Source organism: Glandiceps talaboti, chromosome 21, assembly GCF_964340395.1.
Source record: "Glandiceps talaboti chromosome 21, keGlaTala1.1, whole genome shotgun sequence".
Classification (NCBI taxonomy): Eukaryota; Metazoa; Hemichordata; class Enteropneusta; family Spengelidae; genus Glandiceps; species Glandiceps talaboti.
Window position 1 is genome coordinate 9,494,040 of NC_135569.1, and position 17,138 is coordinate 9,511,177.

Sequence of the window (17,138 nt, forward strand, 5' to 3'; positions counted from 1 at the left end):
AACAAAATGGTCGTCAGGCTCAACTAAAAATCTTGCTAATATTTCTACATTTTATCGTTTGGCTTGATATTATTGTCGTGATTGACAAACAATTGAAGTGCAATCGTTACTGATTCAAGTTTTTAAGGATCACGTAAAGCAATGTTGTTTTTTTTTCAAAAGTAAACTCCCAACAAAGTTTCCCTTATAATTGTTTTGACAGTATGTCTTGAAACTTTATAATGTGACAGAGTTTCCATTGCTTTCGTTTGATTTTCCCTTTTTAAGTATCGACTTTTTGATGTTGCCGCTAGAAGCCAAAATTTCTCCGGATCTGTCTGTCTGTCTGTCTGTCTGTCTGTCTGTCTGTCTGTCTGTCTGTCTGTCTGTCTGTCTCTCCCACCCTCTCTGTCTGTCTGTCTGTCTGTCTGTCTCCATTCATATGTCTCTGTCTGTCTCTCCCGCCCTCTCTGTCTGTCTGTCTGTCTGTCTGTCTGTCTGTCTGTCTGTCTGTATGTATGTATGTATTTATGTATGTATTTATGTATGTATGTATGTATGTATGTATGTATGTATGTATGTATGTATGTATGTATGTATGTATGTATGTATGTATGTATGACGGTATGTCTATCTGTCCCTCCCTCTCCCCCTCTCTCTCAATCACAAATTATCTTACACCGACAATCACATGGCTTTGAAAATCAGTGCTGTATGATACAGTCAATCCGAATATCTGAACTACCAAGGTAACATTTGAGTGTGTTCACAACACAATACCAGCTACGACTGTACACCTTATGTAAACTTTGACACGCATTGCCGACATGTGTGACTCTGGTTGAAAGCATTTAAATGCACACATTTCCTGAACCATAAAGTAATATTAAGATCAAGTTACTTTTACCTTCTGGTCAGAGATGGTTAATTTCCAATACATCCACCTTGTATTAACAAAATCGTACTGTTTTCTCCAAAATTTTCATTTTGATATGATTACTACGTAAACTACTTATATCGAAATACCCGTATTAATACAGCCTGAGAACACAAATCCTCCTGTCAATACCAGAACTCGTCACCACTTGTATTCCTAGACGAAAACGCCATCAGTAAATCTTTCTGCCCCTAAACAAATTCAAATAAATAACGTACCATCCGATGGACTCTCTAGTCTGTGACGTCAAAAACCTAGCCGTCTGTAGGATAGAACTTAACGTGGAATGCAGCACTTGCTTTGGTACCCGCAGGTCTTTCTAGTCGAGATACCATCTTGTTATCTACACGTATATCAACGTAATGTGTTGACCTGACTAAACGGACGGGTCATAGTTAACTTATTGTTTATTTTACTGTTATACCGTCTATCGTTAGTCGTACTTTAAGTCTCTTTAATTGACTCAAATAGTGAGCATGCGCACAATCGCCAGTTGTGATTATGAGAAGGTCTGTTCATCCTCAGACCAAACTCTTTTTAGAGGTCTGAGGTTGATCGAAAATTGCGTCGACGCGTCACCACAAACCACAGGCACTTGTGTCCCGAGATTTATTCCTGAATACAATAAGATATCGATAATATTGAGATACTTGGCAAATAATTTATGAAAGGGTAAAATAACACGGGTTTCTAGGATCGCGTAAGTCCGCGTGGTGATAACACTTCGCGGTGCGTTGTGGACTTGCGCGATCCTAGAAATCCATGTTATTTTACCCCTTCCATATATTATTTGGCAACTATCTCAATATTATCGATATCTTATTGTATTCTGAAAGGTAAACAAGTGCCTGTGCCGCAAACAGCCTAGTCGAGTGCGCCGTGATGGGGCGCCCTCACACATCATTGAGGGTGGAGCGACACAACGTTCAAAGTACTAGTACCTTACAGTCTACGAAGAGTCTGGCCAACAAAAATATTCAGCCAGACAAAACAATGTAGCACTGTAGGTAAGATTGTTGTTGAGTCAGACGATGAAAAATTGCAGTGTTTGGATATTTGTCCTGTCAGACAACGTTTTGTTTCAGGTTTTAGTTGTTGCAGATTGTTACACAAATGAATCTCTAAAGGAGGATTGGGGGCGCTGTCATACGTTACGTTTGCCAATCTTGATTCATTTCTCTTTTCTGTCACAGGCGGACATAAAGTACACTACGGAAGTATTAAAACGAGACATGGGAAACTTTACAATGATATGATAGCAATATGATATTGATATAAAATACTTGCCAGTATAAAGATTTAAAAAATGAAACAGGGAAATGTGAAATCGATCGATTGAAAAGTACAGTACAGAGAACTTTTGAATAATTCTCTATTTCGGTCCTTAATAATGTGGATATATTTGATACTAATTTACTCCTGCCATTATACAGATAAAGAAAAACATGACGTTGTGTAGAAAATACATTCACAGATCTATGTACATGAGTTTCAATGATTGGTCAATATTAATGCGATGACTTGAAGGAATCTAAAGCTGGCTTCCACTTTGAGATGCAGTATTCTCTTCAAGTTCACGTGTCTGTAGAAGTGTTTTTCAATTAATATCCTAAAGTGGTGCACGCGCACAGATATTTTATTTATTGCGTTGTGTTTTTGGGTTTTTTGTTTAGGACCCTGAATGCCCTATGGTATGATTCAGTAGTCCAAGCTAGCTACATTGTAGCACAAATATATCCATTACCTCTTAACAACAAAACTACGTGAACACCCAGACACAAGGATGTCAGTTGGCAGAAATCCGAACGTAAGTTTGCTGCTGCTGCTGCTTATGATGATGATGGTGATGATGATGATGATGGTGGTGGTGGTGGTGGTGGTGGTGGTGGTGGTGGTGGTGGTGGTGGTGGTGGTGGTGGTGGTGATGGTGATGATGATGATGGTGATGATGATGATGATGATGATGATGATGATGATGATGATGATGATGATGAACATCCTAAGCGAAACTTTCGTTCGGTAGCTAAAAATTCAAAGTATACTTTCATCTTGTACAGCGCAGTTTGAACGACTGCGCACGTGTGACAGCCAAGTCTGCAACTTGGACACGACTCGGCAAGCGCGTGATTGGAGCTCGAGGAGGCAGTGTCGTTGTTATCCACAGAATTAGAATCGACTAAATGCCAGACATTGCTCGGAGCTACCAACGACAAGTTATTTATTAAACAATGCATATTGCTTTCAAAGCCTTCAAAATCTTACTTAGATATCACGAAACATAAAGACATTTTCATTATTAATGTGTTGTCTTCCTTTTCGTCAATTCTCTCGTGTCGAAAGCGCCAATAAAACCGGCACATCGTTATAAATGTTTTTGTTATGAGATCCAGGTTTTACAGAAACAGGAAATTGTATTGTCCGTGTTGTTTTATACTTCCCGACAATATAATTAAAATTTACCACGTACTCCCGACAGGTTTGTTTAAGATGACATGCTTGGTTGTTAGTGTTTATATTACATTCACATTATATTACAGGTACCCTACTTCTGCCCACATTATATTACCTTTGATTGTTTCTCAGGTAACATTAACGTTGACCAACAGCAAAATGCATGTCAGAAATCTATCCGTCTTTCACATTCTCTATCCGGTATCCGCGTATTTCTTTCTCTCTGTATGTCCCTCTTTGTTTGTGTATCTCCATCTGACTATTTCTGCCTGTCACGCTTTATGTTGCCCTGTTTCCCTCTCTGTCTCTCTCTGCCTTTCTCTCCGTGTCTCATTTTCTATCTATCTATCTATCTATCTATCTATCTATCTATCTATCTATCTATCTATCTATCTATCTATCTATCTATCTATCTATCTATCTATCTATCTATCTATCTATATATCTATCTATCTATCTATCTATCTATCTCTCTGTCTGTCTGTCTGTCTGTCTGTCTATCTATCTATCTAATTTTCTATCTATCTATCTATCTATCTGTCTGTCTGTCTGTCTGTCTGTCTGTCTGTCTGTCTGTCTGTCTGTCAGTCTCTGACTCTGATTATGTGTGTCTTTGTGTCCATTTCTGTCTCTGTAGAGTCTGTTTCTGTCTCTGCTTCTGTCTCCCATTCATGTTATGTAGCGTGTGTCCTTTGTGTGATGATGCTGCGAATTAAAACGAATGATATTTTATGAAAAGAGCTGAAGGTGGTCACGGAAGTTTCCTTGAAACGTGAAATAGATAGGCTGGCTGACTTAATAATTCAAAATACTCGGAGGAGATATTGGTTCAAATTACACGCAGTGTGAAAACGACATCAGAAATTAGTAATAACCCGTTGAAGGACATTTTTGATTTCTCAGAATCTTGGGCACCTGATTAATGATTTAGATAGGTATCAGGTGTCCGCAATGGTCCATGTTCAACGAGGCTTTACTACCCTTTCAGTACCTGGCGACGCGACATGTACCAGTGGAAATATTACATTTGCATATAAATACGATTTAATTTTTTTTGTAATTAACTAATAAATAACGTTTGTCCCATTTTTTTTCAGGTTAACTTGAAGTTAGCACGTGTTATATTGGAAGACGGATTTTCTTTCAACCTTCTCGGCGGGAACATGTTCCGTCCTGCAACAGGTGCCAAGTAAGTTCCTTACCTTTTACACAATCTACACGACGCGTACGCTTATGTACCATGTTTCCTTTATGGGATACAATATTATTAAGTACTGCAAGCTTACAGAATGCAAACCACATCTCAGCTTTAAAAATATACAACATACGTATGAAAACATCAATTTGGTGTATATCATAACCGTCTACTCTAGTCAATAGAGGGCGCTACATAGTTAATACTGGTAGTCGTTAAAATCACCTGCTGCGTGCATAGCGTCATTACACTTGCAACAAATGATATCAGTTATCAAAACATACATGAATAATGACGCTGGTGACAGCGGGAGAAGTATAAATCGTTCTATAGTCTCTCCGACAGATTTCCGCGTCTGACTTCCAGTAAATCTCCGACCTCATTCATCATTGATTGTTGAGTTGATATTATACCCCGTCCGCAAATTGTAGGTCGTTTTTCCGTGGCTTTCATTTTTAAATTGAAAGAAAAATATATTTGAACATGTTTATTTTAAAGATTAAATTTTCTGATATTTCCGAATGAAATCTCCCTTTGATTTACATGCATATGACATCACACAGACCCCTGCAAGTGGAAATGTTATTTAAAATGTAGCTATTGGCATGTAAGCGAGGAGGTCCCTGGCCAATCCATTGATGTAGTTATGTATCTTCAATTTTCGTCTTGCTTTGAAGCTGCCATACAAATGAGGCAAAATAATCTTCAACAAGAGTAATAACATATACAGTTGTGAATTTTGATGACTACTAGAAATGTGCCTAGTGAATAGTGAATATGCAAGGTATATACGTACATTGAAATTAGTGGTAATTTATATTTCCTGTCGGTTTCCCCTTCTCCATATTTTCTCTTCACTCGATATACATTTCTCTTTCGCGTATTGAATTCACCTCTCTCTTCGCCCCTTGCTACTTCTTTGCAGTTCCCTCTCTCGTTTTATCTCTTTCCCGGGGCCACGCTTTTCGTTTACACTCTTGTCCCTCTGTGCGTTTCTGTCTGTCTGTCTGTCTGTCTGTCTGTCTGTCTGTCTGTCTGTCTGTCTGTCTGTCTGTCTGTCTGTCTGTCTGTTTGTTTGTCTGTCTGTCTCCCTCCCCTGTCTGTCTGTCTGTCTGTCTGTCTGTCTGTCTGTCTGTCTGTCTGTCTACGTATACCCCTCTCTCCCATTCTGTTTTGTCTCTATGTCCCTCATTTTTTTCTCTCTTCTTCTGTCCCTCTCTGCCCCCCTCCCCTCTGTTATTTCTGTCTCTTTCACAAATTAGAGCCTGAGCAGATTCATGTCAGACAGTCGTCAAAAATAATTCTTGACGTACAGTCCTAGCTGTGCCCAGGAGGCTCACACAGCAAATTGGCGCCTAAATATCGTCAAAATCTGGAAAAAGATATGTCAAATTCGCAATCTAGTTCAGTAAAATAGAAAAACATGTAAACATATGCGCGCGCATCGACCCGTTACCTGAACTTGTGTGTCAGTATTTGTGACAGACATCTGAAATTATGCCGCCATTCCACTTAGAAGTCTAGTCAGATCGGTTGTCGCTAGAGTACAGAGATAGACTTCATGAGACTTACTGCTGGCATTCAATTTTACATGTATCTAGGAGATTCGATTTTTGACGACGACAGGTGGACAGTTGCAATTAAATATGTCCTTGACTCGCTGTCGTAAGTTGGCGACATTGATAAAGCGGCGTGTCGAAGAATGTGGTCTCACACACAGTGTAAATTATTGCTTTTTAATTTTCGCGCGCTACGATTCTACAGTTCCAATTATTAGGGGATTGAATTGCAATTGTTCGTTTAGTGTGTTGCAGTACTTACCAACTATAATTGAACCATCATAGAAAGCCACCAATCAACGAAAAACAAACAAACTCCTTCAATGCCACCAAAAACAACTAAAATGTTTGTTTTTCTAAAGTTCATGTTGGCTTTGGAGTTTTAATGAAGTGCTCTCGCAGTGACAAATAACAACTGTGAATGTAGTGTTACAGAAATCAGCTAATCGTTTCGAATTGGCAAAGCATCAGTGAGAAAATGTATGTATGTATGTATGTATGTATGTATGTATGTATGTATGTATGTATATGTATGTATGTATGTATGTATGTATGTATGTATGTATGTATGTATGTATGTATGTATGTATGTATGTATGTATGTATGTATGTACATATGTACGTATGTACGTATGTACGTATGTATGTATGTATGTATGTACGTATGTACGTATGTACGTATGTATGTATGTATGTATGTATGTATGTATGTATGTATGTATGTATGTATGTATGTATATGTATGTATGTATGTATGTATGTATGTATGTATGTATGTATGTATGTATGTCCCTCCCTCGACCCTCCCTCGACCCTCTCCCCCTCTCTCTCAATCACAAATTATCTTACACCGACAATCACATGGCTTTGAAAATCAGTGCTGTATGATACAGTCAATCCGAATATCTAGTTTCAGCATAGACGTTGTCTGGAGTTTAAGCATAGCTCATGGACGTACTCTTGATGTTGACAGTTTTTCGTCGAGCAAAATTTTCGATATGCGTATTAATGTGCATTCGACAAAATGAGGTCACTGCTAGTAATTAAACAAGACAGAAATTATTTCTATGGTTCCGAACTGAAAGAATCTTAAAACTTGTCAACAATTTCCAAAATATTCAAAATTCCAGAATTTGTCGTTCAGTGAATTTTGGCGGGAAAGTACATTTTAATGACTAGACTGTTTGGAAACCTAGGTAAGCACAGTGTGTCTTTTGTTGCATTCAACATGCGTCTAGAACGCCACGATAACATTTTTTTGACGGATTATCTATTAACCCTTTGAGTGCTACAAGACATGAAGAGAAATGTCTCCAATTTGTAGTCTGCCGAGACTTCATCGCCATACATAAATAATAGCACACATCATTTGTCATCTTCGGCGCGCCATAGATAGAAAAGTTTGATACAAAGCCTACTACTGTTCTATAATTGTCTTTCCGCCGATTTGTCTGTGTAGATCTACTCTTTGTCATTAGTGGCAATGATTGCAAGGCTGCCTATAAAATTATTGTTAATATTGACCAAAGACTTGAAGTTATAAGTCACTCTGTGTTTAATAGTTCTGCTTTCTTTCTCTTTTGACTGTACGTAATTCTTTTGGATATATAATGTATGTTTGTAACGCCTGCCATTACTTGCTCCATCATTTTATTTATTCATTTAAAGCGTTGGTTCGTAGATTTGTTTATAGATGTACACATACTCATGAATGTTACCATTTAGTGGTTCATTGTTAAAATGACAATTGTTTTTTCAAAAGACGATGTGAAACACTATTGCATTTGGTCGTTCATCATTTTATCCAACGCTTCAGTCAATCAATCAATCAATCAATCAATCAATCAATCAATCAATCAATCAATCAATCAATCATCCGTTCGCGCATTTATTTACTCAGGAAACACAGACAGACACGCCAGTATATATATATATATATATATATATATATATATATATATATATATATATATATATATATATATATATATATATATATATATTCGGTCAATATTTATATATATATTTATACATGTATATATATATATATATATATATATATATATATATATATATATACATAAACACACACATAAACACACACGTACACACACACACACACACACACACACACACACACACACACAAACGGACGGACAGGCATGAGTATTTCCTATATAGTCCCCTCTAGATTGTGTTCGCCGAGGGCTAATAATATTCAATGTCTCAGAATGACATAAAATATCAGATAGACTGCATACTAGTAATAGAGGTACATGTGTTCTCATTTTGTCTACGGTGAGTCATGAGTAATTATGGAAACCTCTTGAAGCCAATTTCTAAAAAGGCTTGAGATGAGAAGAAATCGGAAGATTTCTTGACAGACGACCCTAATCTTAGAGTTTCTTGACCCCCAAGTTCAGGTCCACCTTGACATATAGTGCGTGATAACTCGTACTGTTCAAGCATAAGCAAACGCGCATGTGCACAACCAGAGATTTGTCTTCATTCCCAAACAGACAATGACTAAACATGAAGCATAACTATTAAAATTCCTCAAACGTGTTGGTTAGGGGCATCAATCTTGAAAGTGACCTGAATATAAAAACGAAAATGCCAGCGGAAAACTACTCAGTCGCGAGACAGTGTAACCCTTAGCAACAACGTCAGGGTTATCAATTCTAGTTTCCGCACGACATACGATAGAGAAAATATAACTACCTGAACTAGACACTCACATATGGTAAACATATTTTTAAAAATCAAAAAAATCTACCTACTTGATATACGATAAAGAGTTCTACAATTCAAATACATGTATGTTTGGGGGTTTTAATATTTAGCTATTGTTTGACATTATATCACTTGTTTGAGTCGTTCGAATTGCATTATAAAACATCATCTAGGAAATCAGTGTTAGGCCTAATAAAAAAAATAGTGGTTCCGATAACGCTCAATTTTAGAATAGGTGGGGTTGGTAGATTTTTAATTTTTAAAAAAAAATGTTTTTTCATATGTGAGTGTCTAGCTCAGGTAGTTATGTTTTCCGTTGTTTTCCATATGGTCTCTGTGTTATTGGTTTCTTCTCATCAGATGCACATCCATTACAGATTGGAAAAACATATTGTCTTTTTAAGTTGATGCCAGTTTTCGCATCCACTATTTCTTGCGAGACGTCACAATTCTCGCGATTTTATCGGTTTTTTTTCTTAAATACGTAAAAAAAAGTGTAAGGTCGGCGTGATAAACTTGGTAACAATTTAGGCCTTAAAGAGAAATATAATGCACAGACTTTGTTCTTTGACCAGGCCAATATATTTATTCATTTGCTTATTAGTATGATTACTGGGCCATCTCTTGTATGTTTATATGAACGATATATATATATATATATATATATATATATATATATATATATATATATATATATATATATATATATATATATATATATATATATATATATATGTATATATATATATATATATATATATATATATTTATAAACACAGTATCAAGCAAGATACACAGTAGCGTGTGTTTCTTGCTTGATACTGTGTTATTTATACCGCTCAACATACATTTGTACTGAGCACTGTTTACTCCAGCATAGACATTTTACATATACAGAGTTTATGTATGTATGTATGTATGTGTGTGTGTGCGTGCGTGCGTGTGTGCGTGCGTGCGTGCGTGCGTGCGTGCATGCATGCATGCATGCATGCATGCATGTATGTATGTATGTATGTATGTATGTATGTATGTATGTATGTATGTATGTATGTATGTATGTATGTATGTATGTATGTATACTTAATATACAAGCGTGTGTGTGTAATATCGTTTGATTATAGTATGTGTTTGAATGAAATTGAATGGCAACAATCCCCAAAATAGAAAATACGAGCAATTACTATATTACACTTTTGTGTAGTATGGTGAGCTGTTTCCTTTCATGACCCTGACTTCAAAATCTGTATTACACCAACTTTAGGTCTTAACTTCGAAATTTGCCTGGATAATCCAATCAGTTTTGTCGTCAGTTAATATACTGATTGGACACCTAAAGTGGGAGAGAATCATGTATTTCCTGACTAGGAAATCCCTTTTGGCGGTAAAACAGGCAACCTACATTGGTTGTAAAATGATGCAGTTCTTCGTAGGAGAAAAAAAAAGACACACACCTATAAAGTCTGAATCAATTTTTTCATTGAATTTGACTTGTGAGATTGTTATCCAAATTATTTTCAGAGTTGAAATGTCTACCTCTTACTGTTATATTAGCTATCGTATTTCTGACAAATTTTTAACTGTGGTGTCGTTGACGTTACTTAAGAGTTTGAGTATACTTGTTTGATTTTCAAGACAACTGATATATTTTGGAAAAAAAATGTGATGACTATTTTCAGGTCAAGTTGAGTAGTTTTATGAATAGTATTCGTATCCATGGCAATCACGCTCAGACAGTGTACATGTACATGTGCCAGCTATTCCCGCTAAAGTCAAGTCACATTTTTTTATCTTCTCCAAGTCTTTTTGAAAATTACAATCTATTTTTAGACAGAGGTTGGAAAATGATGTTAATTGATTCATTGCGTTCAAGCATTTATATTTTCAAGACACATTCACCAAAAAAAAGAAGAAAAAAATTACTTCCTGGTGAGGATATTAATGCAACCACACGTTCAAGTATGTATGTTAAATATGTTGTCTTTTTCAATGCAATCGGTTGTCACGTGATATAAATAATTGTCACTGTCAAAATACCGAATTCATTCTCAGTCGATACATTTTGGCGGGAAACTTCGAAACTTTGGCGCCAAAATTCATCGAACTGAAATATTCATTTCCAATCAATTTAGAGGAAAATCCCGCGTATATATTTGCAAGCTTGATGACGTAAAGTATGCATTAAGGTCGAGAAGGCATTTAGTATTTATGGGAAAAATCAATATACCCAAGACAATAAGCTTTATACTGCAGATCACATTGTGGAGACAATCATACTTTTCAAGCTCACAGCTGTTTTTTGTCGTCTAGGTCATAATGATTTGATAATTTTTTTTTATCAGTGTGTCTGTGAAATCTGAAAAAGAAGTAGAGGAACCTACACCGGTTGGCGCGGCATCGCGTCTCCAACTTGTCCAACACGATTCTCATTTACAAAATGACAGATGGTGAGAACGTGCTTAGAACATTTTGTCCCACTCTTTTTTCTCCAAGCAATATCTAATATGGTGTCTTCGTCGATACACACGTCTCCTGTGAGCAATTTTAATAAAATCCCTGATTATTTATGCCTTCCACTTAAATCTCCTTGAAATTTCCAGAGATAATGTTTCTTTTTTTATTTCCTTGCTCTGCATAACAAGGCAATGTAATGATGTAAGAACTGACGTGAGTGAATGTGAATTCGATAAAATTCTCGCACCTTCCATATTTGTATTATGCTAACATAAACGTTATCCTGCTCATACTACTAATACATACATTGCTTCTTCACACATATGGTGTACTTCCTACCAACACAAGCATTCATTTGTACTTGTAAGCTTATATAGTCAATGTTTGATGACATTGATGTGGCCATATGGATGAGGATTGGGTATTTATTTTTGATTTTTAATTTATAAAACAATTTTTTCCTGGCTTCCTACTTGCAAAATCAATGTGAAACAACATTGACAAGGTCTGTGTTTGTAACTCAATACATTGTAAAAAACTAAACATGCATGAAAAGTGTTTTATTGTACATTGTTATTGTACGTACAGCAACAAAGATTTTACATATTTATTAATCTTTTGCACTTTATTGAGTTACAAACAAGGACTTGACATATGTTGTTTCACATTGATTTTTCAAGTAGAAAGCCAGGATAAAGTTATTTTAGTAATTACAAATCCAAAATAAATATCAAATCCTCATCCATATGGCCACATTAATTTGTGTATAGCTGTTGTTGTCCTGGGTAGATGAATAAATAAAAGTAACATGTTACCGAGTTATGCAAATGCATGTATAATAAAAACCTTCTGATAAAGTCAACATCATAATCTTCAAGTTCTGGTAATTTCTTTCAAAAACTTACACTTTATAAGCGCAGTACTGCAAAACAATACTTTTTATCTAAGGTTTTAGAAATGTTGCATTTTTATTAGCAAAAATAGTGTAACAACATAAAACCCCAAATAGATCAGGTGTTTATAGGACAGTAATTAAAATATACTTACTTTGGAACGGTAAATTAGAAACGAATGGCGACGTCTACTATGGACGCTGATCACGCAATGATTTAATTATTCAGCGTTCTAAATTTCTCTCTCGTAAAATATAGTAAACATAATACAACGGCTTGCCATAGGAAATGTATCGGGAAAAACATACATATGCCACCAGGATGTGTAGGTAATGCTCATACGCTCATTCAAACACACACACATAGACACACAAACATAGATACACATACATAGACACACATACATAGACACACATACATACATACATACATACATACATACATACATACATACATACATACATACATACATACATACATACATACATACATACATGCATGCATGCATGCATGCATGCATGCATGCATGCAGGCAGGCAGGCAGGCAGGCAGGCAGGCAGGCAGGCATACATACATACATACATACATACATACATACATACATACATACATACATACATACATACATACATACATACATACATACATACATACATACATACATACATACATACATACATACATACATACATACATACTTATATATAGCAAGTAATACATTTCATGGGAATTCCCCCATAACACAACCGTACACTAACAGTACTATAAAGTTGAAATGTCCATTCTGCTATGCTGTCATAAATAAAGACAAATGTGTGGGGTAGGGAAGAGGTATAATATACCACATTCGCCATTAAACCGCAGTAGCTGTAACTAAGTATATTTTTACGATCAGACAACCAACAGCTCATTCACTGAAATTTGTTAATATACCGGTAATTAGACACTGTACATGTTAATTAGGAGAGGAGTCAATTGTATCCATTGGTAGTACATCAACAGGTTGATATCGTGATAGCATTTTGGAGCGCTGGTTTTTGGGTGCGGACTCAAAAATCAACTTGATTGGATTTTTGTACAATGGTATGTGTACAGCTACACAAATACATTTACTTATAGGTTATTCAATACTGTTCAGGAATCAAGGGGTATATTATGAGTACGTCATTATAACTAACAAAACAGTTTCAAAATGGTCTACGGTTGCAGCTTTAACTTCAACAATACCACTCATTTGGGTTTGTACTTTTATCTTTCTGTACATTTCCATTTGAACAGACATCAGTAATAATTCCTAACTATGATACATACAGTGATGTAGTTCGTTGGGCATCGATTGCAATATAGCTGTTCTTCGCCAAGTGCATAACTTACTATGACGTTATATATAATATCCAACATTTTGATTATTTCTTGTTACACGGAGAAAAGAAGCAATACACCAATATTGCCTTTTTCAGAATTTTCTGATTATTTCACAATATCATCTTTATAAGCGTAACATCTGTATTTCTGATGAGAAACCTAACCCTAGTCACTGGGTTTCAATGTATTTTAGCATTTAGAATGACATGTGAACCACTAGACTTGTAAGCTGAAGTACCAAAAATCATAATAAAGTTACAGACTGTGCCCCTTTGACATCAGTTTTTACACTAGCCCCTTTACTTTTACGCTCCTAGTAATGAAACGTTCTTCTCACTGCATTTCTTGATTCCCAAAATGTATACATTCGTAAACAACATATATATTCGGCACTGAATACCGCTAGGTATTCACAACACATAGTGTTAACATGTACAATTTATGAAACTACCCATTATCATTAGCTAGAGAGAAGAGGGCAATGCTTTTTATCGTGTAAGCTTAATAAATATAGACATGTACGTCTTGAACAGTTTCCCACAAGTCAATGAACCTTTAGTTTAGTCGCAATGTAAGCCTCTGAACTCACTTTACAATGCTGATCATGATTACAGAAATTGAACAGGGGTTTATTTGAAACGAACTGCCGATTACAGAATCGGAGACTGAACACAGATCCTTCCACGTTTTCTTAAGACCCCTTCTTTTCATATCCATTCTACATTCCGTGTCGGTAACCTGTTAGAAGTTGATATCTTAATGCCATGCATTTTGTCGCACTAAGCATTTCTGCGTCTTTTAGGTGCCGACAGACTCCCCAGGGTTCGTTGATACGGTTAATGTGAAACACTACCTGCAGACAGATTACACCGAGGCAATTTTTCCTATAGCAGACTTGTGTTTTTTTTCCAAAGGCGCCAAAAGAATGAGACGCTAGGTCATCCTCTAGCCGTGTCCATGGAAACTATTTTAAGTGCATAGGATGAGTCATCTTTAACTAGTCGAACATCTTAAATTGTTTTGTAAGAAGCATAGAGTCTCCGTTTGTCAGCCCACCTGTCTGGTCTACATAGGGTCTTCCACTTAATGTTAATCCTCCCCTACAAAATATTGATATACTAAATTTGTTCCGTTACATGGCTTTTGATGTTGATACTATAGAATTGATGGGGAACTAAGGACAAAATAGAGGAATTAGGAGAGAGAGAGAGAGAGAGAGAGAGAGAGAGAGAGAGAGAGAGAGAGAGAGAGAGAGAGAGAGAGAGAGAGAGAGAGAGAGAGAGGGGGAGAGAGAGAGAGAGAGAGAGAGTAAGTGAGTTAGCAGAGAGAGAGAGAGTGGGTGGGGGCGAGAGGAGAACGGAATGAAGAGGGGAGAGAGTGGAGAAATGAGAGAAACTAGAAAATATGCATGTATCTTTTATATCTATTCAGAGTTTGACGAATGCGCTAAAATCTTGTACGAAAAAAACTGATATCAATGGTGCTAGTGTACTGGACAAAATTATATGTGTTATACTTTTACTAGATTATATAGTGTGTACTCTAACATCTTTGTTTTGTTAGTTACTGCTGTAGATGCGCATTAGGTCCCAAAGGAGGTCGTAGTGACCTCCAGACAGGTAATGATGTTGATAATGTAGTCTCGTGCACGTACTACATATAGATAAGGCGTACTTGAACTTGCCATTCCATTGGAATCATTTGTCTAGCTTTGTTAGATATAATAGTCTTTTATGTACTTCAATCGAAGATTTCCTGGACTCTCCAGTTTGCGTACGAGTAGTTCAATCTGTTGTAATTACGTACACCCGAGCACTGTCTTAAAGTTTGATAGTTTAATAGCATAAGGGGAAATATTCCTTCTCAGAGTTATGCCAGGGTAGCTAGGTATGTGACAATTATATTTATGGGAAATTGCGTTCTGAAAAAATGGACGAAACATATATATATATGCATTCCACTTTGGGTGCGTATGTCATGAGCTACATCTGATAATTGATTACACGAATTTTACTATTGTGGTCCTTGAAGGCATGTCATCACGAGAGGGCGTTACCTTCGAATCTGGACTGCAGATAAAGCTATAAACTAGAACCAACATTCAAGTAGCCGGGTCACAGAGCACCACTCGTTACTAGATATCGGATCATTGATGTACACATACATACATACATACATACATACATACATACATACATACATACATACATACATACATACATACATACATACATACATACATACATACATACATACATACACACACACATATATATACATATATGTATATATATATATATATATATATATATATATATATATATATATATATATATATATATACATATATATACTTAGTATATGTAAAATGTCTATGCAAATGATATTTTGAGTATATTCTTGATTATCTTACTACCAGTCAGAAAGATTTCTGTTCAGTTTTACAATGAAGATTTCACAAAATATTACGTATGTATTGTAAAAGTCAACAATTTTTTTCAAATAGAAAGTTATCTTATCTTCACTATAGTAGCCTCATGGATCTCGCCTCTTATAGCATCGGTGTAGAAAAGTGTCTGTGGAAAGGGGTATAAGATATGGTTCTGCACTACCACACGAATCAAGCTTTTAAGGATACATGTAATTCACTAGCTGTATACTATGCATAGGGTTATCATACATGTACCTGCTATACCTATTTCAGATGACGATTTTCTTGTGGAAATATAGAAGAATAGGTTATATTTACGATTTTTATCGCCCAGCTAACTTTTCATGAAAATCTACCATCTATGAAGAAAAATCTCTTGAAATCTTGTCACTTGATTTGAAACATGACAATCTCCTTACTAATTTGTATACGTGGACAATGACAATATCTTACATTCCATAAGAGTTTGCATACGATTTGGCGGCCATTTTGAACTATGAATGTCGAGTTATTTAGATTCGAATTGAAAAGCATATCTAAAGTGGCCCCTTGTATCGAATTGGAGTTTCTTTATGCAACAAAGAAATTCGCAATTCAATTGTATTATTTTCAGGGGCTTTTTTACTTTCAGAACTTGGGAGACAAATAAACACTTTAAGCAACTAAACTATATGTTTTACACAAAATGCAGTCACCATAACTGATCGATAATCCGTCAAAATAAAGAAGTTTGTTGTAACTGCCGTGTTTGGTGTTGTGCAAATTTGCGTCAGAATAGGACATTGACGTCAGTTGAGTATATATATCAAAGTTCGTGCTTTTTGAAAGAAGGGAAAGTAAAAATAGAAATCATTTCTGTTGTTCTTATCTCAAACTCTAAAAGCGATGACTCATACAGTGGCAACCAACGATAGACAGACCTTATAAGGACATTTGACAAGCTAAAGCTGTAGACATCCAGGTAACACATTTAGCAAGTTACTGAACAACTATCATTAAGGTTGGCGACTTCTTTAATTTTAGGATCGGCGACTTCAGAGATAATCTAACACCAACAAAGCCTAGCTGTCTTCAGAAACTTGTTAGTAGTCTTTCTTGTGATCTCCGAACAAGGTTGAACAATTTTGAAGGTGCTCTTCGACTT